The sequence below is a fragment of the Protopterus annectens genome, chromosome 8.part0, assembly GCF_019279795.1.
Source record: "Protopterus annectens isolate FY-2018-M chromosome 8.part0, PAN1.0, whole genome shotgun sequence".
In the NCBI taxonomy this organism is placed as follows: Eukaryota; Metazoa; Chordata; order Ceratodontiformes; family Protopteridae; genus Protopterus; species Protopterus annectens.
In genome coordinates, this window is record NC_056741.1 from 194131308 (window position 1) to 194152024 (window position 20717).

Consider the following 20717-nt stretch of genomic DNA (forward strand, 5'->3'; position numbering starts at 1 on the left):
AAATTCCAGGCCTAAGCAGATGCCATTTATGACCATCTAAAAACTCAGCACTCTGGCAATATAGGTCTGCTCAGAAGCGATCTCTGCTTAACATACAAGGTATGTCGAGCCTGAGCTGTTGGACATGCTCCTTAAAGAAATCCCAATCCTCAGAGCCACATCCGAGGATCTAAACCTTGTCATCACAATGAACAAAACATGCTGGAGGATAGGTTCTGACGAGAGACTCCCATCCTCTGGAATAGACTGCCCTTACATGTCAAGCAGAGCCTCCTTGGCCTCTTCAAGAAACCTTGATGATTGGATGAGATGGAAATTCACCCGGGATCATGTCAGTCGCCCTGCTAGCCAGAGACAGAGAAGTAAATATTGTGGGAAGAAATATCCAGGGAATTGTTGGCTGAAACATGTCGCCCTAGGGCCGACAGCTTAGTACCAACCTATGAACCTATGAGCCTATAATGTGTACCATCTGGTAGACTGATTACAAATGACTTTGTATTAGATTAAGAATGAATGGATTTTATCTACATGATTTTTCAAATTATTTTGATGGAAAAGCAGCATATTTCTAAGAGTTTACCTGAACTGGACACCCTCAGATGTCTGACAGTATGAAAAGATAGAAGTTCTTAATATTAAATTCTGTATCAGCTTTTATCTCTGGACAACATTATAACATTACAGTAATTTTAGTTTCCATAATGTGTCGGTTGGTTTCTGTTCAGGTGGAAGAGTTGAATATGTACATGAGAAAATAAAGACTATAGTGTTTTGTCTGATAATCAGGGAACTGAGTGAACTGGGTGAAAGTACTCATGTACCAATACACTTGCCCAACGTTTCTTGGAATTCATTAATTCCAATGCCCTGGACCCCTAGAGGTAGCAACATCCTTGACCTGGTCATTACTAACATGGGCAACCATTGCTCTACACCAATAGTCAATTCCTCCCTGGTTAAATCCAACCAGAAACTAATCACCTTGGAAATCCACATCCCTCCCATCTCCGCCACAAAGGTAACCACCATGAAAAACTTCTCCAAAGCTAACTTTGGGCTCCTAAAAACAGAGGTGGCTAACTTCACAGCACCCATGCAAATGGAGAATAGTTGCATGACCACCGAATCATACACCAATGCACTGTATGAACACGTACACAAATGCATGGATATCACCATACCCAATAGAACTAAGACACTCTCCTCCAAAAATAGGAAGCCAATCTGGTGGTCCCCTGCCATAAACAAACTCTGCAACAGAAGGAGGAAACTGATGTGAAATAAGGTGAAGTCACAAGACTGGAAAAACTCCTTTATCAGCCTCAACAAAAAGTTGAGATCCTCATCAAATCTTCTAAAGCTAGCTTTGAAAACAGAATTGCATTAGATAGTAAACACAACCACAAGGCCTTCTATAGTTATGTAAAGAATCTCCATGGCATAACTGAGATTTGCTCTGAGCTACTTCACAATGGTACCTCCTATACTGAGCCAACAGATATTGCCAATATACTGGCTGACAGATTCAGTGTCAACTTTACCCCTCCCCCAAAGGACCTATCACATTAACAGTAGATTGCGAGGCACCCAGTATTACTGTTGCACAGGTTAAAACAGCACTTTCCAAGGCCAAGAATACAGCTTCTATGGGATCTGACAATATCCCTGGCTGTGTTCTGCATGAACTACAGAGTGAACTGGCACCTCACCTGTGTGACTAGTTCAATCACAGCCTCACCTCAGGCTTTGTCCCTATTGAATGGCGCACTGTTACAGTCAAACCTCTCCACAAGGGAGGAGTGACTACAGACCCTGGTAACTATCACCCCATTAGCCTAACGCATCCGATATGCAAAACTATGGAACGCATCATCATGGACCTAATAAACAAGGATATAGGGAATGTCCAAACTCTGATCCACACAGTTTGGTTTTGTGAAGCGTAGATCATGCCTTGTCAACTTGGTTGACTTCTTTGAGTCAGTCACCAGAGCTGTGGATGAAGGCAAGGTGGATACAGCCTACCTTAATCTGGCCAAGGCCTTTGATACCATTCCCCACTCAGGAATCATAGAAAAACTCACTGAGCTAGGCATCAACCCCTATATCACTAGGTGGGTTTCAAACTGGCTCACACATAGAACCCACAGTGTGACTCCAAGTCAGACTGCTGACCAGCCACAAGTGGAGTCCCACAGGGTTTGGTCCTGGGTCCTTTCCTGTTTGGTATCTACTTCTCTGAAGTCCAGGCCAACACAAAGGGACTCTGGCTGACAAAGTTCACAGACGATTGCAAATTGGGAGCTGTTATTAACTTCTCAGGTGACGTTGACATCCTACAGAAAGGCTTCACTGAGACCAACTACTGGTGTCAGAACCATGGCCTTAAGTTGAATGCCAAAAAATGTGTGATCGTCCCCTTTTGGAAAAACCCGGTTCACATGAATTACCACATCAATGGTTGTCCACTGAACAAAGGAGGAGTTATAAGAGATCTGGGAACACAGGTTGACAGCAACCTCTCTTTCGACCACCACAGTGCCACTGTGATCAGAAAGTCCTTCTAAGTGGCACATCTCATTACTAAGGGTTTTGCATCCAGGAAGAAAGTGGTCATTGTCTCCCTCTACGTCCCTCATTAGGCCAATCATCAAGTACAATGCCCCGTTTGGCATGTACCTCAACAGACACCTGCAATAACTGGAGAAGCCACAAAAGTACCTCACAAAAAGGATCCTAGGCCTTAAACACTTGTCCTATATGGACAGACTCAAAAAACTCCAACTATTCTCTGTCTCATATCGCCTACTTAGAAGCGACCTCTGCTTGACTTACAAAGCCATGTCTGACCCAGCTCTGTTAGAAATGCTACATTTAAAGAAATCCCAATACCTCCACACCACATGCTCCAGAGACCTCAACCTTATCACCACAATCAACAGAACATATTGGAGGGACAGGTTCATAACCCAGAGACTGCCCATGCTATGGAATAGACTTCCCATACATGACAAACAGAGCACCTAACTGGCCCTCTTCAAGAGAAATCTTGATGAGTGGATGGGAACTTGAAAATTCACCCCAGGGATCACGCCAGTGGCTCTACTCAACAGAGCAATGGGAACTAAGGTAGGTTGGCACGATGCCAGAGTAATGCTATGGGCTAGGCTTGTAAAGGCTCCAGGGCCATTAGCCTAGTACACACGTATAAATCAATGAAACTATGTAGGCGAATATATTACAAAATTGCACTACAAGGACTACAAGGAGAATTTCCTTTGAATCTAGCTAGAGATGTTTGAGAAACATTTTATTTCCTTATAGTCTATTCTAAATGACCAATTAAGACTGCATTTAGTAATTTTACTGCAAATTATCATGCACTCCTGTCATTGGCACCTGCACAACTAATGTCTCCCTGTTACTGCAGAGTTTACACCTGACAGATTTTTATCAGTTTTATGATCAATAAATGGGTTGTCAGTATTTACTAATATCCATCCTGTAGATGTTGTACATAATTCAAAATACAGTCTTAGGAGAACATCTTTCTTCCTTAATGAGAACATCACTGTGGGCAAAGATTGAAAGGGAAGGCATGAAATTTGGATTAAGAGCTGAGATATGATTGTTTGAACACAGCTATGGGGAGGTGAAAGGGGTTGTCATTTCTGATCTGATATCATGTAAACAAGCTCATGCCTTATGGAGCCTTCTGGCTCTTACCAGGAAATTTGCAGTGAAAATTTCTTTTTCCTAACATCAGTCCATAAGCCTGTTTACTGGCAGTCACTGAGTATATATATATATATATATATATATATATATATATATATATATATATATATATATATATATATATATATAGATATCTTGGTGAAAATAGAAGTACATGTGCAGAGTTATTTACTTTAGTCTTAAAGAGGAATTTATTTACTATAGTATCATAATGGAGATATAACATTCCACATTAGATATCCTGTTTGTCAAGATGAATAATTTTTTATTAAATATTCAAAGAATGATGATATATATTAAGAATAAAGAATAACAAAATAATCACAGCAGTCTGACCTGGGTCTAAATGTAATTTGACTGTGAATTAATTTCATTAAGATGACACTGTTTGTATATTTAACATTTTACAAGAGAAGGATGAACTGAGATGTTATGTTGGAACTGCAGATACCTGTGCATGATGGTGGCTCCTCCCTCCTCCTTATATCCAGCTTTTCCTTCAAATGCTTCTCATTTTCCACTTTTAACATTTCATTTCCATGCATTGCAAATTGCAATTAAATAAATGGTAGAAAGATGAGAGAGAAAGTGAGATGTCCTAGTCTGCAGATTACAGAAAGACATTAAAGAAGTACAGTGAGATATGCAGAGGGAAACTTATCTTTGGCTTTTAACTAAAAGATATGCAGGACATTTATCTGTCAAATACATTCAACAAATAAAAACAGATGCAAAAGTCTTAGTTTTGTATTGCTTATTTATTGTAATAATTATTTGAAGCCTGTACATGCCAGAAGATTGTTATTAAACAGAAGCATTATATATATATATATATATATATATATATATATATATGAGTGTGTGCATCATTTCATCTGAATACTCTGGCTGAAAGAGTCTCAAGGGCTCAGAATGCATTTTTGTTGTTGTTTAGGTAAGACAGATCACCAGTTACAGTGCACATAAATATTACTTCATCACACCATATTTCACAAGTTTATTACAAATTAATGCATGCAAATCAAATGATACTTCTATGTAAACAACATTTATGTGGTTTAGATTTTTTTTCCTTTTGGCACTGTGCAGGAAAAGGGAAAATGTTTTATATAGCAATGTTTTGTTCCTTCAAGAAGTTTGGGAAAGTTGTCGTCACATTTCATTCAGCAACCATCTTACTTCAGTTATCTCCTGTTGTGAAAAAAAAGTAGAAAAATGTGAAGTTCATTTATAGGAAACTAGGAATTAAACGAAAATGCTTTATTTAAAGTCCTGTATTTGATACAATTATTGGATACACACACTCATACTACATTATTTCTTTCAACAGTTAAGGGCTTAACTATTTAGTTATTTATCAGTACCAGTACTTCGCATTCATAATTCAAATCAAGCTTCATTCTTTATTTTCCTGAATAGCACATATGAATATGTGTCTTTATTGCTTTTCACATCTTAAGGTAACTTGCACCTTAATTTGAGAAATTTCCTCAATATTAAACCCATCCCAATTGCAGAACCATGTCCATCATCCTAATGTTTTCCCATTTGCTCTTTGTATTATTTTCTTCTTGATAAAAAACTGCGGTGGTGGTGCTGCGGTAGCATTGTCACCTCACAGTTAGACGCTGCCTGTTTGATTCTCAATTAGAGCGTCTTCTGTGTGGTGACATGCGTGAACGGGCATTCCTTCATTGAAGGTTGTGCGTTAGGCCCGGCAAGCCAGCATGTAAAACTCTACTGCCAATCATTAGCGGACCGGAGTTCCGCTGTGGCGACCCCTAACCGGGAAAAGCCGAAAGACACAAACAAACATTGTTTTCTTCTTGATAACAAACTGAGGCACTACAAGAAAGAATCACTTAATCTGTGAATTTATTCTGTAACTTGTGATGGGTATACAGTCCTGGCATAAGATGTTCTGCAGTTTGTTAATAGCATTGTGCTCTTATGCTTCTGGAATATAAACATATGACTTAACTAAATAAAATCCACTCCTAGAGCCAATGACCTACGACCGCAGTTGAAAAGACAAGTTTATTAGTCCACAGGTCACAATTCGCAAATGTAATCCACAAAAATCACAATATAAATCCTTTTAAAACACAACAGGTCAAACATATGACTTAGTCTGTGTCACAAAAAAACGCCCATCCTAGACTACAAGTTTAATGGAAATACTTTAGTAAAGAAATGTTCAGTGGAGCAAAACACGTTTCTTTCTCAGGAGAAGAAAGTTTATCCTCACATATACCCCTTCTGCTAAACATAGACATTAAGAAAACATAATTGCAGTGTATGTGATAAATAAACAATTTACATGCTATAATATATTTGTAATAATTCTACTCCTAGGTGATGTATTCTGTATTGAATATTTTATGCGGTCTGCCATACCCTGATGGATTTAGAGCTGTTGTCAGCAATGACAAAATTCTTGAGAAGGTATTATCTGCTATATCAAAAAAGAAACAGTCATATTTCTTGTTTCCCTTCCTTCTTATATTCTATATCATTTGGTGAAAAAATACTGTATAATGTCTGTAATGATTCTGTAATACTTTTTGAATACTTCAGAATTCTACCAAATCACACAGTCTTTCTAACATTGAATTTACATATATTGAAGTCTTACCAGCTCATTTGTTTGGCTATGGCTTACAATTCAGGCCTTGGTCCATGTCCATTGAATACTATATTACTAATATGTATGTAGTGAGAACCAAGGCACTGTAATGTCCACCTTAATACAGCTCCATTCTGTTTTCAGCAGGGTCTGCAGTAAACTGCATCTGTTCAAGACTTTTCTTAGCATTCATTAAACACATTGTCCTTTTGTAAGCCATACCTATCAACCGTCCAGATTTTTACAGAATGTCCAGGATTTTACCTCATTTACTTGGTCTGTTCCTCATAACAGTTGAGGTTTTCTGGCAAATCTTCAAGGAGTGGAATCATTGAATAATGGCATATGTTTGAGTTCCAGACTTAACATCCTTCAGAAAATGCATGCTAATAGAAAACCTGTTATCCTAATGACTTTCTAAGTTTAGAGGAGCAATAATTAAAATATGTCCCTGAGTTTTTGGCCCTTTGTCCCATTATTATATTTGGTTTGTCCAGATTTGTGAATCTAAGAGTTTGAGATGTATGTGTGTGCCTCACCAGAACTTCGCACTACCTTTTAATATGCAGTTTCCAGTCTTTCAGTAAGTTGTTAGAAACAGTTTGTAGACCTGCATCTTTTTTTTTTCCTTCCATACTGAGCAGTACCTTTCAGTCTACACTATGGGTCCATTTTGTCTGTCTTCACAAACCTGACATGCTATGAGTATCTTCCAGTGTAACCTTGAATTCCTGTTTGTGCTTCATCACAATTAAGATGTCACAGCTGTCATGTAATCCCACATTGTGTGTGGCCTCATACTAATAGTCAACATTTAAATTGTTTTGTTTGAATATCTAGTTCTATAATAAGACTCATGTATTCAGTTTAATCATATCACAAGCTATTTAGGAAATATTTCCAGAAGTGTACACCCATCCACTAACTTTACTGACTTATAAGGAGATGTCCACCATTCCTACTATTTATCTGAGTCCATAATGACAGTAAGTCACAAGACTAACCATGATATATGTCCAGCATCCTCTCATCATCCCCTTATAAGGAGATGTCCACCATTCCTACTATTTATCTGAGTCCATAATGACAGTAAGTCACAAGACTAACCATGATATATGTCCAGCATCCTCTCATCATCCCCTTATAAGGAGATATCCACCATTCCTACTGTTTATCTGAGTCCATAATGAGAGTAAGTCACAAGACTAACCATGATATATGTCCAGCATCCTCTCATCATCCCCTTATAAGGAGATGTCCACCATTCCTACTATTTATCTGAGTCCATAATGAGAGTAAGTCACAAGACTAACCATGATATATGTCCAGCATCCTCTCATCATCCCCTTATAAGGAGATATCCACCATTCCTACTATTTATCTGAGTTCATAATGAGAGTAAGTCACAAGACTAACCATGATATATGTCCAGCATCCTCTCATCATCCCCTTATAAGGAGATGTCCACCATTCCTACTATTTATCTGAGTCCATAATGAGAGTAAGTCACAAGACTAACCATGATATATGTCCAGCATCCTCTCATCATCCCCTTATAAGGAGATGTCCACCATTCCTACTATTTATCTGAGTCCATAATGAGAGTAAGTCACAAGACTAACCATGATATATGTCCAGCATCCTCTCATCATCCCCTTATAAGGAGATGTCCACCATTCCTACTATTTATCTGAGTCCATAATGAGAGTAAGTCACAAGACTAACCATGATATATGTCCAGCATCCTCTCATCATCCCCTTATAAGGAGATGTCCACCATTCCTACTATTTATCTGAGTCCATAATGAGAGTAAGTCACAAGACTAACCATGATATATGTCCAGCATCCTCTCATCATCCCCTTATAAGGAGATGTCCACCATTCCTACTATTTATCTGAGTCCATAATGAGAGTAAGTCACAAGACTAACCATGATATATGTCCAGCATCCTCTCATCATCCCCTTATAAGGAGATATCCACCATTCCTACTATTTATCTGAGTCCATAATGAGAGTAAGTCACAAGACTAACCATGATATATGTCCAGCATCCTCTCATCATCCCCTTATAAGGAGATATCCACCATTCCTACTATTTATCTGAGTCCATAATGAGAGTAAGTCACAAGACTAACCATGATATATGTCCAGCATCCTCTCATCATCCCCTTATAAGGAGATATCCACCATTCCTACTATTTATCTGAGTCCATAATGACAGTAAGTCACAAGACTAACCATGATATATGTCCAGCATCCTCTCATCATCCCCTTATAAGGAGATGTCCACCATTCCTACTATTTATCTGAGTCCATAATGACAGTAAGTCACAAGACTAACCATGATATATGTCCAGCATCCTCTCATCATCCCCTTATAAGGAGATGTCCACCATTCCTACTATTTATCTGAGTCCATAATGACAGTAAGTCACAAGACTAACCATGATATATGTCCAGCATCCTCTCATCATCCCCTTATAAGGAGATGTCCACCATTCCTACTATTTATCTGAGTCCATAATGACAGTAAGTCACAAGACTAACCATGATATATGTCCAGCATCCTCTCATCATCCCCTTATAAGGAGATATCCACCATTCCTACTATTTATCTGAGTCCATAATGACAGTAAGTCACAAGACTAACCATGATATATGTCCAGCATCCTCTCATCATCCCCTTATAAGGAGATGTCCACCATTCCTACTATTTATCTGAGTCCATAATGACAGTAAGTCACAAGACTAACCATGATATATGTCCAGCATCCTCTCATCATCCCCTTATAAGGAGATATCCACCATTCGTACTATTTATCTGAGTCCATAATGACAGTAAGTCACAAGACTAACCATGATATATGTCCAGCATCCTCTCATCATCCCCTTATAAGGAGATGTGCACCATTCCTACTATTTATCTGAGTCCATAATGAGAGTAAGTCACAAGACTAACCATGATATATGTCCAGCATCCTCTCATCATCCCCTTATAAGGAGATATCCACCATTCCTACTGTTTATCTGAGTCCATAATGAGAGTAAGTCACAAGACTAACCATGATATATGTCCAGCATACTCTCATCCCCTTATAAGGAGATGTCCACCATTCCTACTATTTATCTGAGTCCATAATGAGAGTAAGTCACAAGACTAACCATGATATATGTCCAGCATCCTCTCATCATCCCCTTATAAGGAGATGTCCACCATTCCTACTATTTATCTGAGTCCATAATGAGAGTAAGTCACAAGACTAACCATGATATATGTCCAGCATCCTCTCATCATCCCCTTATAAGGAGATGTCCACCATTCCTACTATTTATCTGAGTCCATAATGAGAGTAAGTCACAAGACTAACCATGATATATGTCCAGCATCCTCTAATCATCCCCTTATAAGGAGATGTCCACCATTCCTACTATTTATCTGAGTCCATAATGAGAGTAAGTCACAAGACTAACCATGATATATGTCCAGCATCCTCTCATCATCCCCTTATAAGGAGATGTCCACCATTCCTACTATTTATCTGAGTCCATAATGAGAGTAAGTCACAAGACTAACCATGATATATGTCCAGCATCCTCTCATCATCCCCTTATACGGAGATGTCCACCATTCCTACTATTTATCTGAGTCCATAATGAGAGTAAGTCACAAGACTAACCATGATATATGTCCAGCATCCTCTCATCATCCCCTTATAAGGAGATGTGCACCATTCCTACTATTTATCTGAGTCCATAATGAGAGTAAGTCACAAGACTAACCATGATATATGTCCAGCATCCTCTCATCATCCCCTTATAAGGAGATGTGCACCATTCCTACTATTTATCTGAGTCCATAATGAGAGTAAGTCACAAGACTAACCATGATATATGTCCAGCATCCTCTCATCATCCCCTTATAAGGAGATGTCCACCATTCCTACTATTTATCTGAGTCCATAATGACAGTAAGTCACAAGACTAACCATGATATATGTCCAGCATCCTCTCATCATCCCCTTATAAGGAGATGTCCACCATTCCTACTATTTATCTGAGTCCATAATGAGAGTAAGTCACAAGACTAACCATGATATATGTCCAGCATCCTCTCATCATCCCCTTATAAGGAGATGTCCACCATTCCTACTATTTATCTGAGTCGATAATGAGAGTAAGTCACAAGACTAACCATGATATATGTCCAGCATCCTCTCATCATCCCCTTATAAGGAGATGTGCACCATTCCTACTATTTATCTGAGTCCATAATGAGAGTAAGTCACAAGACTAACCATGATATATGTCCAGCATCCTCTCATCGTCCCCTTATAAGGAGATGTCCACCATTCCTACTATTTATCTGAGTCCATAATGAGAGTAAGTCACAAGACTAACCATGATATATGTCCAGCATCCTCTCATCATCCCCTTATAAGGAGATGTGCACCATTCCTACTATTTATCTGAGTCCATAATGAGAGTAAGTCACAAGACTAACCATGATATATGTCCAGCATCCTCTCATCATCCCCTTATAAGGAGATGTCCACCATTCTTACTGTTTATCTGAGTCCATAATGACAGTAAGTCACAAGACTAACCATGATATATGTCCAGCATCCTCTCATTATCCCCTTATAAGGAGATGTTCACCATTCCTACTGTTTATCTGAGTCCATAATGAGATTTAGTCACAAGACTAACCATGATATATGTCCAGCATCCTCTCATCATCCCCTTATAAGGAGATGTCCACCATTCCTACTATTTATCTGAGTCCATAATGACAGTAAGTCACAAGACTGACCATGATATATGTCCAGCATCCTCTCATCATCCCCTTATAAGGAGATGTCCACCATTCCTACTATTTATCTGAGTCCATAATGACAGTAAGTCACAAGACTAACCATGATATATGTCCAGCATCCTCTCATCATCCCCTTATAAGGAGATGTTCACCATTCCTACTGTTTATCTGAGTCCATAATGAGAGTAAGTCACAAGACTAACCATGATATATATCCAGCATCCTCTCATCATCCCCTTATAAGGAGATGTCCACCATTCCTACTATTTATCTGAGTCCATAATGAGAGTAAGTCACAAGACTAACCATGATATATGTCCAGCATCCTCTCATCATCCCCTTATAAGGAGATGTCCACCATTCCTACTATTTATCTGAGTCCATAATGACAGTAAGTCACAAGACTAACCATGATATATGTCCAGCATCCTCTCATCATCCCCTTATAAGGAGATATCCACCATTCCTACTATTTATCTGAGTCCATAATGAGAGTAAGTCACAAGACTAACCATGATATATGTCCAGCATCCTCTCATCATCCCCTTATAAGGAGATGTCCACCATTCCTACTATTTATCTGAGTCCATAATGAGAGTAAGTCACAAGACTAACCATGATATATGTCCAGCATCCTCTCATCATCCCCTTATAAGGAGATGTCCACCATTCCTACTATTTATCTGAGTCCATAATGAGAGTAAGTCACAAGACTAACCATGATATATGTCCAGCATCCTCTCATCATCCCCTTATAAGGAGATGTGCACCATTCCTACTATTTATCTGAGTCCATAATGAGAGTAAGTCACAAGACTAACCATGATATATGTCCAGCATCCTCTCATCATCCCCTTATAAGGAGATGTCCACCATTCCTACTATTTATCTGAGTCCATAATGAGAGTAAGTCACAAGACTAACCATGATATATGCCCAGCATCCTCTCATCATCCCCTTATAAGGAGATGTCCACCATTCCTACTATTTATCTGAGTCCATAATGACAGTAAGTCACAAGACTAACCATGATATATGTCCAGCATCCTCTCATCATCCCCTTATAAGGAGATGTCCACCATTCCTACTATTTATCTGAGTCCATAATGACAGTAAGTCACAAGACTAACCATGATATATGTCCAGCATCCTCTCATCATCCCCTTATAAGGAGATGTCCACCATTCCTACTATTTATCTGAGTCCATAATGAGAGTAAGTCACAAGACTAACCATGATATATGTCCAGCATCCTCTCATCATCCCCTTATAAGGAGATGTCCACCATTCCTACTATTTATCTGAGTCCATAATGAGAGTAAGTCACAAGACTAACCATGATATATGTCCAGCATCCTCTCATCATCCCCTTATAAGGAGATATCCACCATTCCTACTGTTTATCTGAGTCCATAATGACAGTAAGTCACAAGGCTAACCATGATATATGTCCAGCATCCTCTCATCATCCCCTTATAAGGAGATGTCCACCATTCCTACTGTTTATCTGAGTCCATAATGACAGTAAGTCACAAGACTAACCATGATATATGTCCAGCATCCTCTCATCATCCCCTTATAAGGAGATGTGCACCATTCCTACTATTTATCTGAGTCCATAATGAGAGTAAGTCACATGACTAACCATGATATATGTCCAGCATCCTCTCATCATCCCTTGAGCACTACATGCTGTCTACTGGAGTATCATTTTTCCCAAGCTGTTTAATAAGTCAACATGTTACCCTGTGCTGCTGTCTAAACTCAGTCGTGTAGTAATCCAAGCTAAATAATCTCATTTGGTTCTCCCTTTGTATGATATTTAAATTCTCCATTGCACGTCTGCTTTGCTATTTGGCACTCTTCCATGAAAGTTGTTTTTACCTTCACATTTCAGCCATTTTCTGCTGTCCATAGTGTTTTACTTAATCCATGTTTTGAATTTTTCTGTTATATTTGCATTTCATCAATTGCATCATAATATATAAATCTCATATTAATAATTATTTCAGGTAACTTCTGGCTTTTGCTATTCCATATTTATTTTCTGTTCCCATGATCCATCTAGCCTTTTCTACTTTCCTTACTATCTCCCTCTCCTCATAGTCATATTTCAAATGTTGCATGTGTTTAATATTTCTCTTCTGAAACAGTATGTCTACCATATTTGGTTAAATTTTAATACTCAAATTACATACCACTGAGTTGTGCCTGCAGTAATGCCCTTTTTAGAGGTAATGTCCTCCTTGTTTAACGTGATGCAAATGTGGAGTTGGTAAATATATACAGTTTGGCATTTGGGGGGTGCAGTTCATGGATTGCAATCATCATCAATTTGGACTTCATCCACTCACAGCTATTAACCTTGAATTATAGCAAACAAATGCCATTAGATTACACATACCTCTACAATCCGGTGATCCGTACTGAATGATGGCAGATTCCTCTGAAAGAAAAGGAAAGGCACATATGAAAATGTTTAATGGTATAAATACAATGCTACAAATGAAAATATTGCTTTGAGAATGCTGCATTTTATGTTCTTTGTTGTGTATCTTATCTCAGATATGCAATAAAGGGAAATAAAACAATGTATTGCACACAAAAAGTACCGCCTGAAATAAATCTTGCATCAGCAGTAGAATGTACATTCTCATTCCATTAATTATTTTATGCTCTAACAGTTCTGAATCAGTGCTTATTCAGATATGTTTCTTGTCTTAGAACTGCCAAATTATTTTCAGTTGAACTAAGAAAATATAGTTTAGTAAACTGGACTCAAATATCAAAACCAGTTTTAAGGTTCACTGTTATATTGTTCTTATTCCTTTGTATTTCTGCAGTATACAACTGATCTGATGAACCTTCATAAGGCACAGTGTGGCTAACATTTGTCTGTAACACCTAATGCATTCATATCAGTACTTCATATTTCACTTACAGACAAGATCTATGCAACGTAATTTAACTTTCTTACAATCCTCCACTCCTGAAAAAAATGTCTGCTAATCTCAAGGTGACTGCTTCATTACAACCCAATAATGATTCAGTCATTCTTCTTATCAGTAAACACTTAATTCTAATAAAATGAAAGCCACAAATACTTTAAACTATGTATATTATAATCGTATGATCCTCTATTTCAGATGTCAACCTTCCTGTGACTTTATCACCTGGGAGTCTTACTTGTTACCTTTTACATTCTAAGAGACACTTTTAGGACTTTTTTAATAAACACAAGATCTTTGAAGTTATATCTCATATAACTGTAACTGAGAATTTTTTTCTAAAGCTGGGTAAGTGTTTAGGCTAATCAACACCATGGCTAATAACCTGATATGAGACATAACTACATGGTGTATTGACCATGGATGTAAACTAGAATAAAAGTACTTTTATTTCCCTGATGTTATATTTATAAAATAATCTATATTTTGTTTCAGTTTTCTGATCTAACATTTTAATCATATTAAAACATTGTAAATACTGATATTCCATAACTTTTATGTCATCTGCCAGACTGATTGACATGTCTAGATATCTATCAAAATGATTAGATAAGTGACATGAAATGTTATGGCAATATAAACCAAATTAACAGTGATTTTTTTATCAGACAGTGTTGAGTCTGATGATGTGTATTCTTTATATTCAATAATTCATTTATTTAAAGATTTATATAATAATACATCCCAGTTAATTTATTGTCTAACAAAGATTCAAAGTGAAATGAATGACATTCAGAATCTTTCAACAATCACTTGCTGACATGGGGTGGTGCAGTGGTAAAGTCGTTAACATTGCTGCCTCACAGTAAGAGGTTCTCCAGTTCGATTTTCGGCTGGAGTACCTTCTGTGCAGAGTCTGCATGTTCTCCCTGCATTAACGTGGGTTTCCTCCAGGTGCTCTGGTTTCCTCCCACATTCCAAAGAAATGCATCTAGAATGTTTCTCCCTGAGCCTCTTCTGAAAATGAGCACTGTCCCAGTCGAACTTTCCCAGTCAACAAATGTTAAATAAATAAATTTATAAGGAACTAAAATACAAAGAAATATTTTCATAAATTATCCACATCATTACTCATCAATTCATTCTTTCATATGATGCCTCTTAGGTCACTTTATATATTTATTAGTAGATACAAATCTTACTAGTGTTTATTAATCTCAGCAGCTCAAATTTCATCTTCTGCAAATATTAAGTCCACTAAAGAAAGAATGCGGGAATTTTAATTGCTACTTCATGGGGGATGCAGATAGCCTTAACCTTGTAAATGTAATGAAAAACATAGGCATTTGTGTGTCTATCTCCATGAAGGCATGTTTTCCTTAAAATGTTAGAAAACATTAGACTATGGTACCATATATGTCTCACATCAATTAATAGAACAATGGACGATGATAGGCAAGGTTATTATAAAAATGTGAATTTAGATTAATACCTTTTATTTAAAAGAAGCCACAGGAAATTACATGAGCTTGTTTAAAAAACACATAAGTAACATTATAACCTTTTGAGGTATGTATTAATTACATTACCAAAAGCTAGAAGTCTAGCTGTATGCTCTGGTCCATTAATATATTATACACTTTGCATGCAGTTACAGCATTTTATACTGTAGAACATTAAACATTTTAATGATATATCTGGTGAAAAATATCATAACATTATTCAGGTTGGACTTATTCAGACATACTCTACATTTTGACAACTAGCTCAAGGCAAATATAATTCCCTGTAATATCACTGAAGACAGGAAGCCCTAGAAATTATATAACATGTACTCAAGTAGCTGTTGCCTTTATTTGTATTAGAAAACCCATTTTTTTAATATGAATTGAAACAGTATTGCATACTGACCTGTAGCATAGTAGTCATAGATTCTTATAGTACCCAGCTGTAGATTATTCACAATAAAATCTTGCTTCAAAATTAAGGAAAATTCCAATAACTGCAGCTGCCTCATCTAACAAAGATACAAATAAAATGAATAATTGTTAGTGAGGTATTACATCAGACTTTGGAATAATTGTCAATACCAATACAAAACAGTCTATTGCACTGGGTCTACATTACCACATTTTAAAAGCCATTAACTGAACGTCCTTATAACAGAAAATGGGGTTAATAGAACTCACTTTTGTGGGGAGTTGCACCCCCCCCCCACTAATTATATATACCAACTCTGAGATTACACTACAGTGAGGAAAGGGCAAATTTTCCAATCTTCACTGTACTGCGATCTCACAAAACACAGTTCTTTTATAGGCATTTTTGGTTATAAGGCCATTTGATTAACGACTTTTTTGATGTGGTAATATAGACCCTAATTCACTAGCCTAGCCAATGACAGCTCTCCTTCTCTTCCATATTAATATTTGCCACCCCAACACTGCCCCTAACACCAACTCTATACCTTACCTTAGAAAAAACCCTTTCCATAACACTAACACTATTGAAACGATGCCAACAGTTAGTGCTAATATTCGTGGATCACTAAAGTAAACTGGCTGTTTTTTCTTTGCTATTCTGTTTGGTTTCTTTATTCTTATTCTTAAGGCACAGTTTATTTGAGCTCTCATCTTCTACTTGTGTTTTTCTGAATATCGTTATTCATGTTTTTTCACTTCACATTAGTTTTAAAGTACTTAATAATTCAGCTTGCTTGATGATCAGAATAGTACGGGAAATGGTATTTATAAGACCCTTTTTAGCATGCCACACAACTATTAGTACTAATTAATAGCTGATATTATGGCTGATACAATGACATATCAAAGTGTAACTACATATAATTGCCTTTATTAGTGGATGTTGGTGGTGTACCATCTCTGACATTAATTCAACAATACATTCATCACTGACAGACTAGCAATTATTAAGGCATAGCACCTCCAAAGGTGCCATGACTTCAGGATTATAGTGCTTCAGTTTTATGCTACCATATCATCGACAGTGGTAAGAAGCTGGAATTCATGTATAAGTTATGTGATACTGTGGTAATTCTTGATATAGAGACACAATAAAGGAGCAAATATCAGCAGTTGTTAAGTGTTTGCATTAACTCATTCAGGACTATAGTGCCCTTTTTATATACTTCAATTTTAAAACCCATCGGTCCTTATGGCATCCTGGCCTTTTCTGGCTCTAGCTTCTTTAATTCATTGACTTAACAGCTAATTATAGGCAGCATTAAAAAGTTCAAGGAGTTATTAAAATATGACAATAAGACTGTTGATCTAGGATGTCTTGCAACAGACAAATCAATTACTGTTTTTCACTTATTTTTCATATTTTAAAATGATGCTCATAGTTTCAGAACTGAGAAACCTGCATGCAGTTGAGCTGTATGGTGTGAAATGCCATGGTGAGGGACAGGGAAATTCCTTGTCATTGTCCAGTTATATCACACTAAACCTGAGATATTGCTAGATATCTGTTAGTAATTATGAAAATAAGCAATGTTTCCATGTGTACTTAATACATCAGAAACAAGTGACTTATAAACTTTTGCATGCCATCAGCTGACATCTTGAATGTTTTTGAATAAAACTGTCTTTAACATTTGCACTGTAAGTTGCACAACTTGATAGATGTTCAGAGTTATTTATATTGCTAATTATACAATTAAGCATATATTTTCATATTCCTGTAAATGTCTCAGTAAACATGCTCTCATAGAAGAATTTCATGCTGTTGCATGAAAGCTTATGTTTGGTCAACAGCACCATTCTAATAAAATATCCCTAGATTGTATGGTTTCCAAAATATGGCAAATTGTTTATGAAGTTTTAGCTAAAAATATGGAAAAAAGTATGAATGTGCTATTATCACTGTAAAGAATGCTTTTTCCTGATAACATTATTGTTTGTCCATCTTTAAATTTTTATTGTTAACAAAATATTTGCATTTCTTTATCTTATGCCTTTTTTTAAATTTGATATTTCAGTAAATGCCCTGGAATGTAAATGTGTTTGTAGGCTGTTAGAGATGTGACGTTCCACAACACACAGGTGTTAATGAGTTAACATTATATTAACATTGGCCTCAAAAATCATGTAGCTTTTTCTGAAGATCTCCCTGATGTAGTGTGTGCCATGGTTTCCTCCCACTTGATGTACTACAAACTTAATTCCTGGGCTTTCCAGATTTGCTGTTATAATTACTGTAGCGGTTGCATAATTCTGCTGCCCAGCTCCAAATGGGCATTTCTCCTTATCATCAGATTATGCAGGCTGCCCTAAGTCTGCCCTGACTTCCAGTTCAGTCATGGGTAATTTATAAATCTCTGGCAGTGGTTTATTTTACCTAATGACCAAACATACGGCTTCCATATTTCTTATTTTCTCCTTAACAGAAAGCTGAAATGGGCAACATTTCAAATTACCTCAACATGCAAGCTGCATAACAGCAGTTATAGCTTAGGAAATAAAAATACTTACCTCATCCACATAAACAGTAAGCATCTGATTTTCATAGGCTATTTTTTTCACCAGTGGTAACCCAAAAATCTGAAAAAAATTCAGAGCAGTGTTTAAAATTACATGTATGTAAGACAGTCTGCCTCTCACTTACAAATCAGTACATTGTAATGGAAAATAAATGCCTTTCTTTATTCATGAATGGAGCAGACATGAAATGTGGGTAGCAAACAGTGTACAATTTTATCATAAGCTGACCTCAGGGTGACAATCTATGTTACCAATGACTAATCTTGTCAGTGGCCTGAGTGACAGATGGTCTAGTGGGTTGATGACAGAGGACTTGGACACTATTAGATTTTCCTCATCAAGTGAATACTTGTAGGTTATGCCTTCAATATCTACTTCTTCTGAGAGATCAGCTGTGTTGAAGGCCAAAGATAAATATATGCTGTTTAGATCTCTACTAAAGGACCATCTATTGGAAGAATAACAATCACCTGCTTTAATGAACCATGGTTGACTTTCCTCAGACATTATGATCACTATGATATGCTGTATTACATACACATATTACATAGTTTAAAGTGGCAGAAAGCACCCCTGCACTAGCATGCTATAACTCATTCCACACCTTTTCACCCTGAAAATGGACCAAAGCTCCAAAGGTGGTGGTGTTTCCATATTCATAAAGGATATGCACACCTACAGACTAGTAGCCCAGCATAATGCATCTGAGATACCTCAGGTACAACTAACATTGGGTAAGACTGTGATCCAGGTCACAGCCCATTATAGGTCCCCAACCATGTCCCTAGACTCTCACTCCAAGTTCCTAAGCACCCTGGAATCTATCAAGGTCCAACCCATCACTTTCATACTAGGAGAATTCAACTACCCCTCCATCAACTGGGAAAACTACTCAAGCACCCATACATTGGCCCATTTCCTGGAATTCTTCAGTTCCAATGCCCTGGACCAGCTCGTTCTTACCCCCACTAGATGAAGCAACATCCTTGGCCCAATTATTACTAACATGGGCAACTGTTGCTCTACACCAATAGTCAATTCCTCCCTGTTTAGATCCGACCAAAAACTAATCACCATTGAAATCCACATCTCACCCACACCCCTCGCAAAGGTATCCACCATGAAAACTTCTCCAAAGCTAACTTTGGACTCCTAAAAACAGAGGTGGCTAACTTCAAGGCACCCATACCAATGGAAAATAGATGCATGACTGCTGAATCATGCACCAATGCACTGTATGAACACATACACAGATGCATGGAACAGTTTACTATTAAAATTTTGAACGGCACTCCGTCGACTGTACTATAGTCGGCAATGGAAGTTCAAAAACGTCGAATGTCGAAGTAAAAAAATCAATCTAGGAACGGTTTTAACATGGGTCGAGGTAGGTGTTCAGTATTATTCTGAACTACAAACATCTCCCTTACCTCGACCCATGTTAAAACCCATTCCTAGATTGTTTTTTTGACTTCGACTTTACCATTTTCTAACTTCCGTGTTCGACTATAGTACAGTCGATGGAGTGCCGTTCGAAATTTTAATAGTAAACACGCATGGAACTAGCCATACCCAACAGAACCAAGACAGTTACCTCCAAAAAAGGAAGCCAGTCTGGTGTTCCCTTGCCATTAATAAACTCTACAACAGAAGGAAGAAACTTTTGCCGAAAAAAGGTGAAGTCCCAAGACTGGAAAAATTCCCTTATTAGCCTCAACAAAAAGTTGAGATCCCTCATCAAAACCTCCAAAGCCAGCTATGAAGGCAGAATTTCTGCAGACACTATAAACAACCACAAAGCCTTCTTTAGTTATATCAAGAATCTCCATGGCAATACCTAGATTTGCTCTGAGCTACTACACAATGGTACCTTCTATACTGAGTCAAAAGATATTGCCAACTTACTGGCTGACAGATTCAGTGCCAACTTTACCCCTCTCTCATCCTCTAAAGGACCAATCTCAAAACCAGAAGAATGCCAGGCTCCCTGCATTACTGCAGCACAGGTTAAAGCTGCATTGTCTAAGGCCAGGAATACAGCTTTCATGGGACCTGACAATATCTCTGTCTGTGTTCTACATGAAT

The 20717-nt window shown here is 37.5% G+C and overlaps 1 long non-coding RNA gene across 1 annotated transcript; it reads right to left on the minus strand.

The window, feature by feature from the left end:
* Positions 1–4484: 4484 nt before the first annotated feature.
* LOC122807983 lies at positions 4485–18694 on the minus strand. The gene is made up of 4 exons (XR_006365748.1): positions 18624–18694; positions 16042–16147; positions 13587–13628; positions 4485–4932 (listed from the first exon to the last, which is right to left on the minus strand). It is a non-coding gene; the product is annotated as an uncharacterized LOC122807983 (long non-coding RNA).
* Positions 18695–20717: the final 2023 nt, after the last annotated feature.